The 23240-nt window shown below is 33.5% G+C and overlaps 1 long non-coding RNA gene across 2 annotated transcripts in view; it reads left to right on the plus strand.

Annotated features, from left to right (window-relative positions):
* Positions 1-22834, plus strand: part of LOC125164379 (uncharacterized) — a 153749-nt gene extending 130915 nt beyond the window's left edge. For both annotated transcript variants that reach the window (XR_007151736.1, XR_007151735.1), the window contains exon 4: positions 22642-22834. This is a non-coding gene — a long non-coding RNA (uncharacterized LOC125164379). The remainder of the gene's footprint in view (positions 1-22641) is intronic.
* Positions 22835-23240: the final 406 nt, after the last annotated feature.

Below are 23240 nucleotides of genomic sequence, written 5' to 3' on the forward strand. Positions count from 1 at the left end.
GAAGAATTGTCTATTCAAGTTCTTTGCTCATGTATGTGTTTTTTTTATACTGAGTTGTAGGAATTTTTAAATATTTTAGATATTAATCACAATCAGATATATGGTTTGTAGTTTTTTTCCCATTCCATAGGTTGTGTTTTTATTTAGTTGGTTGCTTCCTGTCCTATGTAAAAGCTTTTTGGTTTGATGTAACCCCACTGTTCTATTTTGCTTTTGTTGCTTGTGCTTTTGGTATCATATCCAAGAAATTATTGCCAACACCAATATTGGGAATATTTTGCCCTATATTTTCTTCTAGGAGTTTTACAGATTAAGTTCTGACATAGAAGTCTAATACATTTTGAATTGATTTTGTGTAGGGTGTAAGATAAGAGAATAATTTCATTCTTTTGCATGTGAATATCCAGTTATATCATTGATTTGTTGAAGAGCTAGTCCTTTCCCCATTTTGCATTCCTGGCATCCTTTTTGAGGATCATTTGGGTATGTATTTTTTATGGGCTCTCTAATCTGTCTCATTTGTCTATGTATCATATCATACCATATGATCCAGAATTCCCACATCTGAGTATACATCTAAAAGAATTGAACTCAGGTATCTGCACTCTCAACTTCAAAGTACCATTATTCACAATAACCGAGATATGGAAACAACCTAAATGTCATCAGTGGGTCAATGGATAAAGAAAATGTGGTATATATAGAAAACAGAATTTTATTCAGCCTTTAAAAAGGATATTCTGCTGTAGGTATGAACCTGGAGGACATTTTACTAAGTGAAATAAGCCAGTGGCATAAGGACAAATATTACATATTCCACTTACATGAAGTATCTAAAATAGTCAAAATTCTAGAAGCGGAGAGTAGAATGGTGGTTGCTAGTGAATAGCGGGAGAGGGAAATGGGGAGATGTTCAATGTGTGTATATTTTGTTATGCAAGATTAAGAAGTTTTTGACATTTGCTATACAACATAATGCTTATAGTTAATAATACCATATTGTACACTTAAAAATATGTTGAGGATAGATTTCATGTTCGATGTTTTGCTATAATTAAAAAAAACATGGTATCAGAAATCACTCAAAAAATAATCAGTAATCAGCTGAGGTGCCTGCTGAGCACAAAGAAATATAGAATGGACAGTGGAGAAAGATTTTTAAATACCAGCTACAGCTAGGTGGCAAGTTACAAAGCCGGGGCTGTAGTTGTTATCAGTATTTCTTCCCTATTTTGTTATGAATATGCATGTGTGTGTGTCAAATCATCTTTGTTTTCTTGACCTTTTTATCACTTTATCATATAATAAGTATTAACTTTTCATCATAGTATTTAATTTACAGGTTTTCAAGCAAAAGTGTGAACATCACCCAAAGATTTCCCATTCTTTTTGGGGAAAGGGTTGAGAAGCTCTAACAGTACACAGGATAAATGCATCATGCTAGGCAGAAGTATGACTTCGCTATTGTCTTTACTAGGAGATTAAGTATGATTTAAAGAGTAGTGTATGGCTGCCAAAATGATAATGTATGGAGTGTGATTGTAAATTTTATGTGTCAATTTGGAAAGAATGTGATGCCCAGTTTGGTCAAACAGCATTCTAGATGGTACTGTGTAGGTATTTTTTAGCTGTGATTAATATTTAAATTAGTAAAATTTGAGTTGACAAATATATTTTAAATAAAAATATATATATATATTTAAAATTAGATATATTTTTGAATAAGAAATATATATATTTTAAATTATATATATGTATATATATACATATATATATTATTGTATATATATATATATTTAAATAGGCTTCACGTGTAGTGTGGAGCCCAACACAAGGTTTGAACTTAATGACTCCTGACAGCAAGACCTGAGCTGAGATCAAGAGTTGATGCTTAACCAACCAAGCCACCCAGGCACCCCTGAATTGACAAGTACATAAGATAATAAATAAAAACTAAATAAACTAATCATATTATTATTTCTTTCTCTCAGGCTTATTTGTTTTAGATAATGTTAGAAAGAAGTTTAAATACAAGGTGTGGGGTGTGTTATTATGGTGGTTGCAAGGAGAAAGCAGATGTCCATCACCTTTCCTTGTTATGGTCTATTTCTAACTTAGTCTTCAATATATTCACGTTCTTCCTACTGCCTTCTTTAGTTACGTGTATAAATCAGCTGTCAGACTTTGCCCTGTGCTAGTCATTCAGACTCAAAGTGATTTCTATCAAGAACTGTAGGTATTGTCAGCTTGTCAGGAATGCCATTGCCTTCTGCTTTTCAACTTTGCAATTGCTACTTGATTGACATTTTTAAAATTCTGTCAGCTTTTCTTCCCTTTGTTTGCTTTATAAAGAACAGAAAAGAAGATACAGTTCCTATCCATTAGCTTGGCAAAATCACAGCCTCCACAGGAGAAAGTCCAATTTCATAAATCAAGTATTTCATAAATAGAAAAAAAGGTGACTGAATATAGATTATAGACTCAGTTGTCAAAAGGATTTCTGGTCTAGAGACTAAACACCTTTAGTTCCCCACTCTCCATGTATAGATTAAAATACCATAATGAAAAACAAATAAAATATTAAAATACATTAACCAATTTTCTTTGGTGTACAATAATGGTATCATTATTTCTTTCAAAAAAACAAGTTTTTAAAAAAATATTAATTCCAGCACACACAGTGTTGTATTAGTTTCAGGTGTACAATATAGTGAGTCAGCAATGCCATACATCACCCAGTGCTCATCATAAGAAGTACTCCTGAGTCCCCATTACCTAGTTCACCCATCCCCCCACCTTGTCTCTGGTAACCATCAGTTTGTCTATAGTTAAGAGTCTCTTTCTTGGTTTGTTTCTCTCTCTCTCTCTCTCTCTCTCTCTCTCTCTCTCTCTCTTTATTTTTTCCTTTGCTTTTACGTTTTGAGAAATAAGTTTTATTAAATAAGTGAAATCAGCAATTCATTGTGGATTCTAAAATCTGTGAACTAAAAAGATCTATGAGCCAAGTATATTAGATCAATTTATGTTTGTCTCATTCATTCTTTGCAGTATTGCAAAAAGCACTAATTGTTTCAAAGATTATTATTGTCCCACTAGAAGTCTCACTATAAAACAGGTAAACTGATATTAAGTGTTACTCCTTGGCATAAGATGTCTAAGTGTCAAACTTAAAAAAAATGAGAACCACCTGCTTATGATTTTTCTAATTGAAAGTGAGAAAGATATAAACAGAATTAATTATACTATAGATAAATGTTCAAAATGAAAACCCATCATGACATACATTGTAATTAATAATAGGTAATATTGAAATGTTTTTATAGCATAGTCTGTCATAGCTTTTTTTTTTCAGAGTGAGTTTCTAGGTTGAAAGTTTTACTGAATGTAACTGAAGATATTTTAACTGTTTACAGTAAGTGACATAGCTTCAAGATATTTTTGCTTCAAATCTAAAAGTAGACAAGTCAATCATTGAGACATACATATAGTATCAAAAGGAAGGATAGATAATAGTTAAACAATGAAAAAGTAAGCTAATTAGAAACAGAAGTATTAATCATGAATGCAAATATTTTGTGTTTTATAATATTCCAATTTTTTAATAATTAGTAAATATAAAATATCATATATGCTAAATTATCAAAACTTATCGAGATAGATATCAATTATGGTATGGCTAAAACACTGGAAAGCAAATTAAGTTTAGGAATATAATACTCTTATTAAGGAAGAACTGTAGATTATCAATTGAAAAATCATGTATGAAAAATTAAACAGAAAAATAGAAGGAACAAATGGATTATATAAAATAATATATACATTTGTGCTATAATAAATTTGTGTAAAATTCTCAATTGCTTATATATTTATTACTCAAAAGGTTGCGGATTGCCTGCCATGGCTCTATTTCAGAGGCATGGTGGATTTGGGTCTACTCTATGTGTATTCTTGTTCCTGGTTCCAGTTTGAAAAAAGCATATCCTATCTGGGCAGACACATAAAATGTCTGTTATAGTGACTCTTTACATGTTATCTGGGAGATGGTATACTGTTGACTCCTTCCATATTCTATTTGTCAAAGCAAGTTACATGACCCATCCATATCAGTAAGGAAAGGAAATATATAATTTTGTTGGAGGTTACAGGAGGAAAGAGTGAATTTTTCTAAAAATAATATATTTGGCCACAAATATATACATATACATGAGAGTAGAGTCCAAGCATCATGAATAATGGCCTGGTAAGCTACTCCCAGGTAGTAGTACAAGGGCCTAATCAAGGGAGTTCAGAATTTCTATAGATGCCTGCAGTGTGATTGCAGTTCTTCTCCTTTTATAATAGAACTTTGTTCCATCACCTTGTATTGAATGTTTCTTTCCCCTTCCTTCTTCCCTCCCTCTCACCCCTCCTTCCTCTTTCCTTCTACTCTCTGGGTGTTTCTGACTATTTCATATTATCACTTGGACACATTTGGAAAAAGCATTAGAGAATATCACCTTCGGCTGAGTCTCTTTCTCAATCAGATTTCTGTTCATAAAGTATTGTGTGCTCAAGGGTAAATTTCCCTTTCAAATTGTCAAAGTTTTATCCAAGATGGCAATTTTGGCCATGGATTTATTGCAAAATATCATTAGATTTTTCCTAATTATTATAATTTGTTGATATGATTCCAGTCACACCGCACCTGCAATTCTTTTTAAGAAATGCTATTTCTTTCTTGACTTGAATACATATTCTTTAGACAAAAAAGGCATCAGTGGCACATGCACTTACTCTTTTTTACTCAAGTCCTTTTTTTATTTTTTAAATTAATACATTTCATTGGGGGCAACTTCAATCCAATCAGAGCTTGCTATAACAGATCTTAATATTACCTGTGACAGTATTTTCTTGAGAGTTCATATTTCCAATCTCAGAATTTCTAGATATTTTCTCTTTTATCATTCCTCCACTAATTACTATATTAGTCAGCATTTGTGCATTAATATTGTTTTCAAAAATCCCAAAAATATCCATGTCTTATAATAATAATTACTATTATTTCACTGGCCTGCATGCTGACTGGTGAAACTCTGTTCCAGATGTTACATTGGGTTCAGATCTGGTCCACAGGCCTTGTCTTTTCTGAGTGTATATTGAAGAACCAATTTATTTATGTAACATTTTCTCATGGTAGAAAGCAGATGAGGGATAGAAATTTGCCAGCCTACCTAAAGACTCTACTTGAGGACACACTATCACTTCCACAAAATGGCACTTCCCAAAGCAAACCATATAGTAAAGATGAGCATCAGTAGAGTGGGAAAGTCTATCAATAGAGTGGGAAAGTGAGTGAAAATTCAGTAAATAATAATAAAATTACAACAGATAATTAATATCAGAAATAGAATTGACTTTACAACAAAAAATATTATTCGAGGTGGACACCACCATTACATGATAAGGGAAGTTACGTTTCCTAAGAAAATATTGTAAAATTTTTACCTGGATGCAACTAGCAAAATACCTCAACATGAAGGGGGTGATAAATTAATAAAATGAATAAACAGTGAAATCATAATTTGAGATTTCAATGTTATTCTATCAGTTAATGATAGATCAAAGATCACCCCCCAAAAAAACAAAAACAAAAACAAGAATGCTTTTTCCCCTTTTGTTTTTTTAACTCCTTTTCATGTCCTTTCTGCCAAATTCAGTCCAAAGCCATTATTTGGGCTCTATGAGGGATCTGTGTTAAATATGGAAGAGGAACATATCATAGCACTGAACACAGTGGCATATCTTGACTAGGGTGAGTAGAGTATCCTTAATGGAGAGTCTGGCCTAAGATGTCAAAGCCCAGAATGGGAGAGTTATTTGCAAAAGACTGGCTTGGTACATAGACTCTGATATCAGTGATAGATCCTAACTGCAGTGAAAAGGGTGTTTATGGGGAAGGCCACTGTAAATGGAATATTAGGGCCTGGAAATGAGAGTGTCTGCATCTGCATAGAAAAGCTAAGGCTGTATATTAGAGTACAGAATGCAGTGGGTGTCCTAGAATGGTTGGGGGATTGGAGTAGTCAGGGGAGCATATGCATGAAAGAGTAGCAGTGTCTGTTAAGGAGCAGGGGTGTGGCAACCCAGTCCAAGATTCCAAAGTACAGGTGAGGTAAGGAGGGAATGATACAGGTTTGAGCACATACAAGGGGACTTATTAAATAAGTGAAGATATAAGGGTGTTGGGAGCAAGGGGGTGCAAATACAGAAAGCATGATCACCAGAGAAGTCTATATTGCATTAAACTGACAACTAGATGCTGACAAATACGAAATAAATATAGTTGCAAACTCATGCACTTGTGATTGTGTGTATGCATACATATGCATTGTCTAGTACAGCAGCCACTGGTGACATATGGCTATTTAAATTTACATTAATTAAAGTTAAATAAAATTAAATGTTCAACTTTTCCATCATGGTAGCCATATTTCAAGTATGTAACCATTTCATGTGGTTAGTAGTATATTGGACAGCACAGAAATATATATTCAAATACTTAGAGTACATATAAAAATGTGTGTATATATTTGTGTACACACAAAAACACTCCTATAAATACACCTAATCGGACCTATATTTATTTCTGTATTTTATCAGTTGGGTTTCAGTCAGGATATCTAAACCACACAGTAACTTGAATGGGGAAGGTTTAGTATAAAGGTAATAAAGAAAATTCTAAATAATACCCTGTGATAAAGGAGAGTACCCAAGAAAGAAACAAACTCAGAAACGATGTGGGGGGCTTTCCAAGGCTGGAATTCAGATCTTCTTGGCAAGGATATGGTTGTAGTCCACTGGATGGTGGAGAAGTCTGTTTTGTTATCCTGAGCAAGAACTGGTTCAATCGTCAGTCCAAGGTTGACAGACAGAAGTGTTGATGACTTTTTCTGGGAAGCTGTCTGTGGGGAATGGGGTAATGAATTCTCTGGAAATCTAAGACACTGGTTGGATTTTCCAGAAAGCTACTCGCAAGTTTTCCAGGAAGGATGATGCTGAACTCCGGGAAGCTGGCTGGACACCCACAGAGCTTACCTAGAAACCATTACTTAGAAGTTGTCTGAAAGACAAAAATAGGAAGACCTTGGAACTCAGCCTCTGGAAGCCAGGTGGAATGTCCACGGAATTCACTGGGAAGCTTCCTATGAGGGTGTCACTCCATTTACCTTTAGGAAGCTTCCTGTGAGATGCCACTGAAACTGCTGGAGGTGCCACTGAAACTCACCAGGTGTTTGAGCCCCACAGAAGAAAGAAAAAGAGAAGATCACTGGAACCCAGAAAGCCCGTCGTCCTACAGTGTATCTCCAGTGCCCTCTACTGGCAAAATTTTATCATCATGCTAGCTGACAAAGGCAATTGCCATCAAAAGGCAATGGGGGGTGGTTTAGAGACTAGAGGTGATGAATTGATAACTGGCACATTTACTTATCTACATAGACCTATCTACACACATAATTACACATGTTTTTCTGTGTACTTATTGCTATTCTATTGATTGATATATTTTATCTGTTTGCATGTACACATAGTCTAAATAATCACGGAACATTCTTTTGTATAGAACTGATATAAATAAACAAACATATAAATGTCTGTGTGTGTGTGTGCATGCATGCACTCAAACATATTTTCCTTAGCTTTGTTTGCTGAGAGGACCTAGGAACAGTGACAACAATGAGTATGCCTAAAATCTAGATCTTAGTTTCATAATATCATTCTCCACTAAACATTACCAGGACTTTTTGGTGAAATGTGTGATTTGAAGGCTGGTAGAAAAACAGTATGTTATCCAGAATATCCTTTATGCAAGAAATCTAGGAAGTACTCAAAGAATGATGAAGGCATATCAAAAAGACACAGAATCCGAACTAAGGGACTTCCACTGGCAAAATCAGAATACTTTCATTAGAAAAATAATGATAGTTATAAGATTATAATCCATTACAAATAATAGCATGCCTTGAGTCTATAAGCAAATAATTAAAATGAGGATGGCATCCATGATATATGATTTCAAAATTACTTATTGATGGTGAAGGGAAAAAGTAATTTTACAATAGAGAAGACTGGAAAGTGTATCTTAATCAAACAGAATTAACATCACTAATGTGCCTAATAGAAAATATGTGCCACCTAATAGCATGCAGTGGGAGAAAAAAATCCTCACTTCTGTGATTTTCCTAACAAATATGCATAACGTAAAACTAATCATGAGGATATATTAGGCAAACTAAATAGAAGAACTTAATAAAAATAACTGGCATATAATCTTCCAAAGTGTCAAGGTTATAAAAGCTAAATAAAAACAGAAAAAAATTAGTTCGAGTAAGACAAAATAGAAGTGAAAACAAAAAGCAACACGTGATTCTAGTCTGGAATGTTCTCCTTTTTTAGAAAAGTTGGCAAATATGAGTTGGATCTGAGAATTAGATGGTAGCAATATGTTAGTAATTTCTTGATTTTAACACTTGCATTGTAGTTAAGTAGGAAGAGAACCTTCTTTGTAGGAAATACATTCTAAAATATTGAAGTATTATAGCACATTATGTTGACATTTCAGACATATAAGCAATCTATTAGAGATTTCTTTGGCCTAAGCTTTTTATATAAGTACACATTATGCTATCATCGTATTTTATTTTCTAGAAATACTCATGAACATCTGTTGTGAGATAATCTTTCTAAATAGGATCATGAGAGCACCAACAGATGTGGCCTTCTAAAGTCTGTATAAGACTTCCGAATGCATATCTTGCCAATTTATCTCCATCTTGGGATTGATACAACTTTTACTGAATTAGGGCAAAATTCACATTAATAGTTTGAAGATGCATTTAATAAGGGAAACTTTTTTTTTTCCTGTTGATTGAACCATCTGTTCTCGTGACTGGGTATTTTGATGTTCATTGTAAAAGAGCCCTTATTAACAAGGATTTTTTTTTCTTATAATAAAACCCATTACACTAACTTTTATAAATTAATGAATAAACATTGTATGCTTGGAATACATTTTTCTCTTTCTATAAACAGCTAAGTAATAATAAACTGCTTCCAATGAATAAACTCTCAGTTGCACTAATTCTGATTATACAGTTTAAAATTTGAATAAATTCTTTGACCTCATAAAGCTCCTTATTGATTTAAAATCATAATAATTTAGCTGACAGTTAATGAGAAATACAAAATATAAATCCTCAATGTGTGGTTATTTTAATATTTTTTACATTCATGCTTTAACTTCTTTAACTGATTAAAGCATTCATGCTTTAATCCTCTATATGTGGTGATACAATAGATGTGATGCATAGAGAGAAGCATCTAAACTTTTTTTTTAACCCATCTAATACTATATCAAGTATCTTTCTCTGTTAGGCCAGATATAGTGAACAATATAGAGAAGATACCTACCCTTATATCCTCACAGAGCTTACCTGTTAAAGGGAGGAGATAGAATGTGCGTGTGTGTTTATGTGTGTACACATATATACACACATGTATGCATATGCATATGCTCACATGTACACATGTAACATATAAATACTATTTATGGTATTATTGTCTATGAAGGAAATAAAAGTTGTTAAGAGCTACTACATTAAATAGAGTAATCAGTGAAGTTTTCTCTGAAGAAATGACTTTTGAGCTTCTCTAGACCTTTGAGAAGAGTCCACGACAAGAATTTGAGGGGTTAGAACAGAAAATGCAAGGGCCCTTTGGCAAAAGAAGCTGAATTGGTTTGAGAAACGTAAGCAGTTGTGTGTGGTTGCCACAGAAGTTGTGTGTGGGAGGGGATCAGGGACCGAAGAGAATTAGAAGCCAGGGCATGTAAAGCATTTAAGTTCATGGCAAAAAAATTTGAATTTTTTTTCTATGTGTGTTGGAAAGGCTTTAAAGTCTTCTGAATTAAATTTATTTTGTTTTTAAAGGAACACTCAGGACTCAGTGAAACAAAATTATAGTGAGTGGTGGGAGGCAAGGCTGCAGTAAGCCAATGCAATGTTTTACCAGGTAATGCAGGCATTAAGGATTTTAGAACTGATTCTTGGAGAATTGGGGAGCCATAAAAGGTTTTAAAGCAATGGAATGGGCTTATCAGATTTGTCTTTATTTCTAACACAGAAAGTCAAAATGCATTTTGCAATTCATTAGTTATGCGAAAAAAATGACTCTTCTTACAAGCAGCTTTTTATGACTAAATATAAGTCATACTTAATAGTGTATAACTCAGTTTATATATGCTTTCTTTAAGATATGATTAGTGGAAAGAAATATATTAAATATGATGTAGATTTGATAGTTTCTTTAATAGTATGTTAAAAAAATCCTGAGTTTCACCACCAAATTAAAATTACTTAAGAAATTTAAAATGCAAATTTTAAATAATCTACATGAGTAAAAGGAACAATATTTTTTTAAGGAAAAGAAGTATGCATATTCTTCCTAAAATACACACAATATAAAAAATGCATACAAATAATTTTTTAAACTTTTGCTCCAGTCTGTATGCTATTTTTCACAACCATGATTTTATTCTGTAACTCTTGTTTTGTTTGTTTGTTTGTTTGTTTTTTGGTATGCATGTGGGAAAGCAAGTAAAATGAACTAGGGGAAAAGAGTGAGAGAGGGAGACCGAAAGAGAAAAAAAGTGAGAGAGAAAGCAGAGAATAGGAGCCCACAAAGAGGACAAGTAGGAGATGAATTTCAATATTTTAGAACTTGAGATATTTATCAAAATATAATAATCAATATACCGAATATACTATCACATAAGTAGTGTTCTTCTTAATAAATTAAACGAGTATTTACAATAAAGTGTTCAAATTTATTTCTATCTACACATCGACAAATGCATACACATACACATGAAGTGAATAATCTTAATACTTCTGAAACAAAGCATCAGAAACATTTTATTAAACTAGCAAATATGATTATCTCCAAATGCCAACCTCTTTTTGACAAAAGTGAAATTAAGCTCTTTCTTCTGACTTAAAAAAGTGCCAGACCAGAGGGTACATAGATACCCTTTAATATAGATTATTATCTTCTAGATTTGTTAAGCCTTGAATTTCATAGTCAGCTGACAGTCTCCATTTTATGAAGCACAATTAGACATAGTAATGTCTCCATGAAACAAAAGACAGTAGCAACTCACCAATATTATGGGGCTCTTGTTTAATTTTATCTATACTAATAAAAATATTAAAAACATTTTTAGAGTGTCTTACTAGATATACTGATGATTATTTCTGTTTCATCTTATTTGATAATGATAATAATAGTTATTAATTAATTAGTTGAATTAATTTAATTAATTAAATGAATGAATGAATACATGCCAGTGTTTACCCTCCTCCCCCCACGGGGTTAAGCTCATCAGCACTTGTGGTAGCTGGTTTAATAACTCCTCTGTTTTGGCTGCTTTTCCTTCTCTGTATTACTTCTCTACGCTTCTGCTATTTTTTTCTATGCCTCTCAAATAAGAATCTGGTCTTGTATACTTATATACTTGCTTCTAGGGCTGCCTATACTAATTTGGTACCAGAAATGGTCCAAGAAAGCAGATACTCAAATTATGGAATTGAATTACTTGCCAGCAAGATGACTACAAAAATCACCTTCTGGTGATAAGTGGTGTGTTTAGAAGTGCTGGTGTGCCATAACATTGCAATCCTTAAGGTTTCTATGTGTGAAATTAGGACAGGGTATAGGTGAAATGCAACCTTCCTTGAGTGTGAGAAAATGATGGACATTTCTCACAGTTAGTTATGAGGATGGTAGCACTGGTGGGTTGGGTTTTGTTAAGTGTCATTGAGGTACTCAAGGAAGAAAATAATAGGCACAAGCCAGTCAACTATCAAATCAGTAAACTGTGAAAATCAGAAATTCTAAGAAAGCCATAAGTCCTCTATGAAAAGATTTAAAGATACCACATACCATATTGACTGAAACAGGGCATAGGACCTGATTTCATAGAGTAGAATTGCAGAGTTGGCTTACTCAAATCTCTGAAAATTCTCTTTCACTAAAGTCATGGCTGTGATAGATCCTGTTAGACCCTAATGGCTGGGATAGGGACATCTTGTTAGACATGCTTGAGAACCTTTATTTCTAAACCCCAAGCCCTAAATATGCTTTGAAAACATGCAGAAACCTCTACTAGGTGCATGCCTCAAATAATGATAATTGCCCTCTTCAAAGGTTGTTCTCATATTTACTAAGATATTCTAGGTCAATAGCTAGTATCAAATTTCAGCATGGCATTATATGGCAACCATTTTGTATTTCGGGAGGAAGGATATTGGCCACCAAAGAGCTGCAAGTTCAGGCTACTATATTCATATAGGATAGGGAAAATATGATTGGAAATGGACCCTGGGTTACTAGAATGAAGGGGATGGGACAAATATGTCTAATAAAAGATATTTACTAATAGGTATTCCTTCTTATATGATTTAACATCCTTGAGCTGGTCTTAATACACTGCTTGGATGCTTTTTGAATCTTGGACAAAAACAAAACAAAACACACGTAGTCTAAGGTAATGAGTCTAAGGTAGTCTAAGGTAATGAGGTGGAAATGGAAAATATGCCTTGGAACAATATTGAGGATAAGGTCACCATATCTCAGGATAAGGGTCCCATACTAGCAGAGATTTATAAGACTAGATGGCCTATTGGTTAATTCTGTCTCTTTAGAGGATCCAGAGGGTATCTCTTTCCCTGGAACAATAAACAGTGTGCTAATGACAGAGCCCCTGGCATCATTTAAAAAATAGTATTTTCTCTCCTTTGTAGACAGGGTTGGTAATAGGAGAAGTTGTTATGCAGCTGGGCTCCTAAGTGTCAATAATGATAATAAGATTCCAGAAAGCAGAAGCCTGATGACAGCATTTAACTGTCAGAGACAAGATTTATATAGTTACTGCAACAAGTAGGAAAGCTGGAATGACTCACAGTGATCTATGAGGATGACTAAGACACCATGGGATTCCTAGGGATTAGGTATATAAGTCACCAGTGAGGGTACTGCTTAATTTATATAACAAAAACTGTTCAAGGGCTAATGAACCCAAGTCTGCTTTCAGCTGCCTCACGATATATATATATATATATATATATATATATATATATATATTCTCATTTAGTTCCCAATTATCAGGACTTAAGAACCTAAGTTGAACAGAAGGCTAAGACATTGAAGAAGATCACCAAAACATCTTTTCAAATGTATATGATAGTGTTTCCCCAATTATTCTCTAAAGGCACTCATAACCATTTAGCAAAGTCACTATTCATCGGGGAAAAATAAAGCCCAACATTTTCAAGAAATTTTACATAGAGAACAAAACTGACAGACAACAGAAGAGCAGAAATACTGTTATATCTTCCTTAGTAAGTATGGGACATATAGAAGCCAGGTGATAAATGGAGTAGCCCAAATCCATTTCTCAGTAATTAGTCACAGCCCGACATTATGGCCATGCATTGGCCTGAGGTATTAATCAGGACAGATATATTCAACAGCCTGCTGAACCCTCAAGTTAGTTCTCTGTCATGAGGAAAAAAGTCATTATAGTAGAAAACATCAAATGGAAGCTCCTGAAACTTTCTTACTCCTGCACAAGGTAGAAAATTAAAAGGACTAAGTAGAATATAGGTGAAATTACAGAGATTAGCCACTCTTACATCCTTAAATAATTAGAGGATGATGTTCCCCATCATAACCCTTATTTTTAAGTTTTTTTCTCCCCCCCTCAGGTTTTATTTAAATTCCAGTTAGTTAACATAATTTCAGGTGTAGAATTTAGTTATTCAACACTTACATACAACACTCTCATCATAACAAGTGCCTTCCTTAATATCCATCACCTACTTAACCCATCTTCCAGCCACCTCCCCTCTGGTAACCATCAGTTTGTTTTCTATAGTTAAGAGTCTGTTTCATGTTTTTTCTGTATTTTTTACCCTCAATGCTTTTTTTTTAATTCCAAGTATGAGTGATGTCATATGGTATTTGTCTTTCTCTGACTCATTTATTTTGCTCAGCATAATACTCTCTAGCTCTATCCATGTCATTGCAAATGTCAGATTTCATTCTGTTTTTATGGCTCAGTAATATTCCATTGTATATATACCATATCTTCTTTATCCATTCATCAGTTGATGGACATTGGAGCTCTTTCCATAATTAAGCTATTATTGATAATGCTGGCCCATCATAACCCTTTGTAACTTATCAGTCCTACTCTTCAATATCACATGGATTTATAGTGCATGCCAGAAGACTACTGTAAACTTAACCAAGTGTATTACCATTATCACAGCTTTTCCACATGCAGTGCCTTTACAATAACAGATTAATTCTGTGTCTTAACTTTGTTTGTTGCTATTTGGGAACAAAATGCATAAAACTATGTTAATTAGATCTAGAAACAATAATTACCAAGTGTTTTGCTTGTCCCAGCTAGAGCCGTGAATGCCACAGGTACAATATTATAAAATGCAAAGATTTAGAGGACCCCACCTTAGTGAAGATGTAAAGGTCTATAGCTCTTAGGCACACTAAAATGTTCCCTACAAGTTAAGTGATACATTATTGCACCTTGCCCTTCCCACCACAAAGAAATAAATAGAGCACTTGGTAGGCTTCTTTCGATTTTGCATACAGTAAATGTTGCCCTGACATACTTATCAGGTACCTAGGATAGCTATTAGTTTTAAGTAGGTCCAGAGCAATAAAGGACTCTGTAGCGAGTTTCCTTGACACTTGAAAAATATGATCTTGCCGGTCATATGATGATAGAAATCACCATTGCAGATAAAGATGACGTGGAATTTTTGGCCAAATCCCAATAGATGTTTCACAGCTGTATCACCCAAGATTCTAGAACAAGATCACTTGCACATTAGAGATCTGCTCATTGTTCAAATATCAGCTCTTTTATGTCCTTACAACTAGCAGAGACTGAATTCCTGACTTTGGTATAATAAGTTCATTACTTTGACAGGAGCTAAGGTATTGTCAACCTCAAGGTCATGTCAGACAGCCACAGCAGTAATCCATCATATGAAGGAAGTGTCATACTCAGAATCAGTCGCTAAAAGACCAAGCTGAAAGTATCATAGTTCCATATTTCAAGATATACTACAAAGCCATAGTAATTAAAACAGAATGATACTAACACAAAAACAGATACATACATCAATGGAACAGAATAGAGAGCTCCAAAATAATCCCATGTTTATATGGTCAATGAATCTATGACAAAGGAAGCGAGAATACTCAATGGGGAAAACACATTCTCCTCAATAAATGGTACTGGGAACACTGGATAGCTACATGCAAAAGAATGAAAATGGACCACTTTCTAATGCCATACAGAAAAATAAGCTCAAAATGGATTAAAGCTCTAAATGTGATACCACAAACCATAAAAATTCTAGAAGAGAACACAGGCGGTAATTTCTCTGACATTGGCTCTAGTGGCATTTTTCTAGATATGTCTCCCCAGGCAAAGGTAAAAAAAAAAAAGCAAAAATAAACTATTAGAGCTAAATCAACACTTGTTCAACCCGAAAGCAATAAAAGCAATTAAGACATGGGCAAATGGACACTTCCAAAGAAGACATACAAATGAATAATAGCCACATGAAAATATGCTCAGCATCATTAATCATCAGGAAAATGCAAATCAAAACCATAATGAGATATCACCTTACACATGTCAGAATGGCTAAAATAAAAAAGACAAGAAATAACCAGTGTTGATGAGGATGTGGAAGAAAAGGAACCCTCATGTACTGTTGATGGGAATGTAAATTTGTGCAGCTGCTATGGCAAAGAGTATGGAGTTTCCTTAAAAATTTTAAAAATATAATTACACAATGATCCAGTAATTCCACTACTGGATATCTACCCAAAGAAAATGAAAAGTCTAATTCAAAAAGATATCTGCACCCATATGCTTATTGCAGCATTACTTAAAATAGCCAAGATAGAGAAGCAACCTAAATCTCCATCAATAGATGAATGGATAAGCAAAATGAGGTGTATATATATAATATGTAATTATATATAATGATATATACTATATATAATTATAAGAAATACTCATGTAATTATAGAGGCTGAAATGTTCCTCAGTCTGCCATCCTCAACATGGAGAATAAGGAAAGCCCATGATGTAATTCAGTCTAAGTCTGAGAGCCTGAGAACTAGAGGAGCGAAAGATGTAATTGCCAATACAAGACAGAAGGATGGAGAACCAGAAGCTCTGATGTCTAAGGGCAGAAAAATACTGACATCCCAGCTCAGATAGAGAGTGAACTTGCCCTTCCTTCGCCTTTTCTTTTTTAATATGAAATCTATTGTCAAATTGGTTTCCATAAAACACCCAGTGCTCATCCCAACAGGTGCCCTCCTCAATGCCCCTCACCCACCCTCCCCTCCCTTCCACCCCCCATCAACCCTCAGTTTATTCTCAGTTTTTAAGAGTCTCTTATGGTTTGGCTCCCTCCCTCTCTAACTTTTTTTTTTTTTTTGCTTTGCCTTTTTATTCAGTTGGCTCCCTAAATGGGTTGGATGGTGTTCTCCCTCATTGGTGAGGGCAGATCTCTTTACTCAGTCTAATCTCTTCCTGAAATACCTGCCTTGACTCACCCAGAAATGATGCTTTAACAGCCATCTGAGCATATCTTGGCCCAGCCAAGTTTAGACATAAAATTAACTGTCATAAATGTCTTGTTTCAGATTTTTTTGTTTGTACCTTCTTGTGTTTGGATGGTTCCCCTAAACTGTCCTTCCCTAGCCTCATTCCTCTGCTTCACCTGTAATTTTAGATGGCTTTATGCTCCGAAGGAATGTTTAGAGTATTATCTGTTCTACCAGTGTTATCTGTACTTTCTATGTACTCTCAGTTGTAATAACCCTTTTAATGTATGTATCCAACATTAGATGCTAAGATATGTGACAGCACATCTATCTTCCCTGTGTTACATAACCACAGTGGCTAACACATAATAGATGTTTGTTAAAGAAGGAAGAAAAGGAAAAAAAAAGGCAAAAAGAAAGAAGTCAAGGAAATAAGAGAAGGAAGAAAGGATTTCAAGGTACTTAGCGAATGTAAGGAAAATACACACTAGTTGAGTTAATGTCACATTTTTTTTCCCTTTTTTAATTTTAGGAATGAAGTCTGTGAGGGAAAGAATTTTTGCACTCCTATTTTCATTTGAGGGATAGTTATTTTGGCATATATATTAGCTCTCAAAAATGTACAGTACATTTGGATGAAAAACCTGGATATAATTTGTTCTCTTTTCCAGGTTGCTCAATAAGAGTAATTAAGTTTCCGAGAAGAAATCAAACATATTTCTTCATATAAATGGAGCAATAAATTTCTTTGACTCCAAGGACTAATAATTTTCCAAAATGTCTCTAGAGTCCTATGCAACATCATCTGTTAAAAAGTTCATTGAAAATGTACAAATATTTACAATTACGTTTCTTTAATGTTAAATATTTAGTCAATTAATTGGCTATGCACATAATAGCACTTTTCAAATTATCAGAGTTCATCATGCTTTTTATGGAGTGATAATATAGTTCATATTCTTTAAATCAAATATATTTTTAGAAGTATTTCTATTGATTTTTCCCTGTGTTCTTATTTTGGCTGCATTTGTATTTTAAGACTGTGTAACATTTAACTAGTCAAATGACCTATTTACTTTATAACTTGAAGTAGTTCTCAGTCTTCCCACTCATCAAATTTTTACCTTGTCCACTTTAAGAACAGTCTTAGTATAACACACAATTTCACCAAATTGAATAGTAGAATGTACTCTCAAACTTCTTTGCCTCAAAAATTTTTCATGCTTTTAAAAATTACTGGGGTTCCCAATAAAGCTTCCTGATTTTGGGGGTGATTAATATTATAATACATAGTAAATTATTCTGAGTAAAAGCAAAATAATTTATAAATACTTTTTAAAACATTTTTACAGTGAAGACTCACTAACAGTTCTATTACAAATGTTGGTAAAACTACAAGCTACTTCTCAGGACTGACTATAATTACTGATGTGAATGTATGTCTCCATCTGATCCCAAGACTAATTGAATCAGTAAGTGTGTGACTGGATTCCAAGGTTTTGTAGTTATTTGATTGTTTGTCAGGTTTTTGTTCTGTTGAAGGTTTCCAGATGATTCTGCTTCACAGTTATTGTTAAAAACTACTGCTCTACTATGAGATAATATATACATTACTCATAAAGATATGTTATTTTAATCAAATATGTTTTTTTGAATCCCTATTAAATTTAAGAACTTTAAAAGATTTATTATTTATTAACATATTTAATTTTCTTATTTTAAGTTCATTTATTTGGGGGGGGGGAAGGTGTGAACAGGGGAAGGGCAGTGAGGGAGGGGAGAGGGAGAATCCCAGGCAGGCTCCATGCTGTCAGCGCTGAGCCCAACACAGGGCTTGATCCCAAGACCGGGAGATCATGACCTGAGTCAAACCTGAGTCAGAAACTTAACCGACTGAGCCCCCTCAACATATTTAATTTTTTATTATAGTGAATGAAGTACAAACTAAAGAAATATTTTAAAGGTAGAAAACCACGAAAATTTTGTAAACTGCTTTTTACAAAGTCCATCATTGAGACATACCAACTAGTGATATTTTATTATTTTCCTTTCTGGAATATATATTTTAAATATTTTATTTATATATGTATTACTTAGTCATGCCAGAAAAATGTCTCTGAGAGTACAATTTTTGAAGGGTACATTATTCCATCATATAAACTATGCCCACTTATCTTGTTTACAAAATGTTTCTATTATTTTGTAAAATAATGCTATGAATGGAATTGTACATGATGTAATCTGAATGTATGAATCTTTCATGAAGATAGATTCCTGAAAGTACTAGGTCTAAACTGATCATTTAAAACTATGATACAAAGGGAATAAATATTTTCCATACCATAATGAACCATTTTAATTCACAGCATGATGTATTATGCTGTCCAACTCACCCCTTGTTTGTAAGTATTCAACTGTATCCAATTTTAGGAGGAAACATTATATCTCATGTTTTAAATAGGTCTTCAATAATTAATAATTATTACATTTATAATAAATAATTATTAAGAAATTTCTTTCAGTTATTAGAAAATCATATTAACTTATTACTAGGTGGCAGATTATCTTAAAAGTGTTTGCTTATGTGTTTTTTTTTTTCATATTTAATATGCTATCCAAATTATTAGGGAACTCTTAATATTCCAATTTTCAAAAATGAAGGAACTGAGGCACAGAAAGATTAGGTAATTTTCGTGACATTCCAGCACCAAAAAGTGTGTGAGTGAAAGCACATAATTTTCACTGGGTCCTGGAACTAGAAAGATTTAATTTAACCATGGAACGTTGACCACAGAGTCCATGGTCATATTAGTTTTATGCTCCTTGGTGAGACTCCAAACTGTGGTGAATATGCTCAGTTGCTACACACAAAGACTCTTCAGGGGAAATCAATTTCTAAATCCACAATTCTATATATGATATTTTTAGAAACTCATTATCTGAGAGCCAGCCTTGTTCGCAGTAGTCCATTTCCCTTTTGTATCAAAGCAAGTGTGTTAGTTTCCTACTGCTGCTGTAACAAATTACCACTAATGTTAAGTCTTAAAAACACAAATCTGTTTTCTTCCAGTTCTGGAGAGCAGAAATCTAAAATGTATTGGAAGGGATATACTCCTTCTTACGGCTTTAGAAAGAATTGTTCCATGTCTTTCCAGCTTGTAGGTGATGTTCTCATTCCTTGGCTCATGACCCTCTTTTATCTGGAAAACCAATTGTATCTCCTAATCTCTGCTTCCATCAACACACCTTTCTTCCTCTTTTGCCTCTCTTCCCTCATTTAAAACCTTTGTGATTCTATTGAACCAACCTAGGTAATTAAAGGGGAATTTCCTTATTTTCAGATCCTCAATCACAATTGTCAATCCCCTTTGCTATGTAAAATAACATATTCATAAATTCTGGGGATTAGAACATGGGCATCTTTGGAAGGTTATTCTTCTGTTTACCAAATACAGTATGTATAATACAGTATAATACAGTAAAGTATTCTCTTCTTTACCAAATATTCTTCCTCATCTATTGCAAGTCTTCATGCAGTACATATTTGGGGGTATAAAATTTTATGATGTGCCAAGCAAAGAGATATAATTAAATTTTAGTATTAGAAATGTTTACTATGATAGCTAATTATGAACAAAAACTCATAAAGCTTTCTGCCATTATGTAATGTAAAAGTACTTACCTAAGGACTGAGACTCAGCATTAGCCTCAGAGTATTATGTTCACTGGGACACTTTAATTTCGGAAAAACAAAGCAACCACCTCATGTGATTCTTTTAAATATACTTGGATGGGGCGCCTGGGTGGCTCAGTCGGTTGGGCGTCCAACTTCGGATCAGATCATGATCTCTCAGTTTGTGGGTTTGAGCCCCGTGTCGGGCTCTGTGCTGGTAGCTCAGAGCCTGGAGCTTGCTTCAGATTCTATGTCTCCCCGTCTCTTAGCCCTTCCCATGCTCATGCTCTGTCTCTGTCTCTCAATAATAAATTAATGTTAAAAAAAAATTAAATATACTTGGATGTTCTTCTGCAGGATTACTAGATTCTTCAGGACACATTGGATAAAGCCCATATATAATGTTTACACAAATCACTTCTAATTCTTTCTGCTTATCTCAGTAAGGTGGTTAAAACACAATAATGAAATCATATCATAAAATATTTGTTTCAAATGTAAATCCTCTTATTACCACTATTAAAATTTGAATAATTTGTATCTCTCATTGGCAAGAATTAAATCTGTTTTAATCTGTAAGAAATATCTAGATAATAACTTAAAAATGTGTTAACTAGAGGGGTATCTGGGTGACTCAGTCAGTTAAGCATCTGATTTTGACTCAGGTCATGGTCTCATGGTTTGTGAGTTCAAGTCCCGCATCGGGCTCTGTGCTGACAGCTCAGAGCCTGGAGCTTGCTTTGGATCTGTCTCCTCCTTTCTCTCTGCCCCTCCACTGCTTGTGCTCTGTTTCTCTCTGTCTCTCAATAATAAAATAAACATTAAAATTTTTTTTAAAAATGTGTTAACTAGATACATAATTTTTCAAAAATTCTCTTAGGGTGGGTACAATCAAAACTTTTGAAGACCATACCAACTACATACCGAAGTTAAGTATTTTATTTTATTTTATTTTTTGCTTTCATATTTGTATTTAATTCCAGTTCATTAGGGGCACCCGAGTTGCTCAATCTAAGTGTCCTACTCTTGATTTCAGCTCAGGTCATGATCTCACGGTTTGTAAGACTGAGACCTACATTGGGCTGTGAGCTGACAGCATGCAGCCTGCTTAGGATTCTCTCTCTCCCACTCTCTCCTTGCCCTTTCCCCACTCTCTCTCTCTCTCTCTCTCTCTCTCTCTCTTCTCTGTCAAAGATAAATAAACTTAAAAAACTCCAGTTCCTAAACATTCAGTGTAATATTAGTTTCAGGTGTAGAATTTAGGGATTCATCACTTATGTATTAAATTACATTAAATTACATTCTATTTGTCAATTTTATATTTTTAATTATATGTTATTGATCATTTTATTTTGCTGAATTTACAATTTGCATATGGATTATTATATTACTTTCCAAATTAGCATCTTAGTTAAAATTCAAAACATTTTTTCTGCCATTTTATTTTAAGTAATGATTCTATCATTTTGTCTGTGTTTTGGCTTAAATAAATTATTCCATTTTTGCTGATATATTTTTTTCTTGTGTGATTTTCTCCCTGCTTCACTTTATTTACTAGAATATCTTTCTGTTATTATTTTGCTTCATTGAAGAATCTCTAATGTAAACTATAGCATAACATATTTATAAATATTTAGTAAGAAAATAGATGGATGGATTGTTTTTATTTTGGGCATTGTGTACTCTTAAATCTAAAATAAGGTACCATTCTGAACCACGTCAGTGTCTTCTATGGGAAAGATCTACATAGGCCAACAAGAGTTCCAGGAGGCTATTCAAAGGTGTTATCACGTGAAAGTGAGAAATAGACATCCATTAGATGTTCTTGCATAATATGGGAGCTTAATGGATTGAGAGAAATATATAAATATATATATAAACATATATGTATTTATGCACACTAGCACACACATATAAAATGCATATATATGGAATCAAATAGGTGAAGCTGGTTTCCTTTATTCATGTTTCAATGTGGGGGCATCTAAATTAATACTATTAGATGACTTCAGCCATGTCAATCAACCTTCACAGATTGGTATGTTAGAAAAAAGAACTTTTTTGTCTATCTCCTTAGTCTTTTTTTATAGTTTTTTTTCTGGAATAAATCAGCTGATAATATGTACTTCAAAAGCATTTTGATTCCTTTATCACTCGCTCTATGGTATAACTGATGACTGAAAATTCTTAATTTTTACGTATTTTTATCTATTTTGTTTTTCTTTACGGTTAGTGCTTCTTCTGGTCTTGTTTAAGGTTTTGTTTCTCTTTTTTAGGTAAAAAAGACACTCTATATTCCCTGAAGGGGATAATGTAGGAAAGAGGAAGAGGAGATGAATAAAAGGAAAGCAAAAGGAAAAAAAGTTAAAAAAGAGTAACATTGTATTTTATAAGTATGAATAAATATTTGAAATATTTAAATATACACAAACATTTTATATAGATACAGTTTTATCAAAACTAAAATGCATGCCAAATTTCATTACTAAATGTATTCCTAATCTCTCCACATTATTCCAATAAAATAACAGTAATTAATACTACCACTTAATGCCTCAAAAATTCATTGAGTGTAATCTTCAGGGCTGTCTAGATTTAAACCAGTATTTTAATCCTATCTACTCAGTCTCCTAATCTATAAATTGAAAATAACAGGTACTTACCAAAAAAAAAATAATAATCAAATAAATACATTGCAGAAGTGTATTTTTTTTCTCTTAGAATATTTTACTTTTAGAAGTTTCTTTCCTCTGTTATATATAATTTTGTTGAGGTTTTTAATCAGGTGACAACAACTCTTCCACTGAGGTTGGGGCCAGTTGATTCAACTTGAATACTCAAATCATGTGGGATCCACTTTTTCTTAATGTATCTG

Source organism: Prionailurus viverrinus, chromosome B1 (genome assembly GCF_022837055.1).
Source record: "Prionailurus viverrinus isolate Anna chromosome B1, UM_Priviv_1.0, whole genome shotgun sequence".
In the NCBI taxonomy this organism is placed as follows: Eukaryota; Metazoa; Chordata; class Mammalia; order Carnivora; family Felidae; genus Prionailurus; species Prionailurus viverrinus.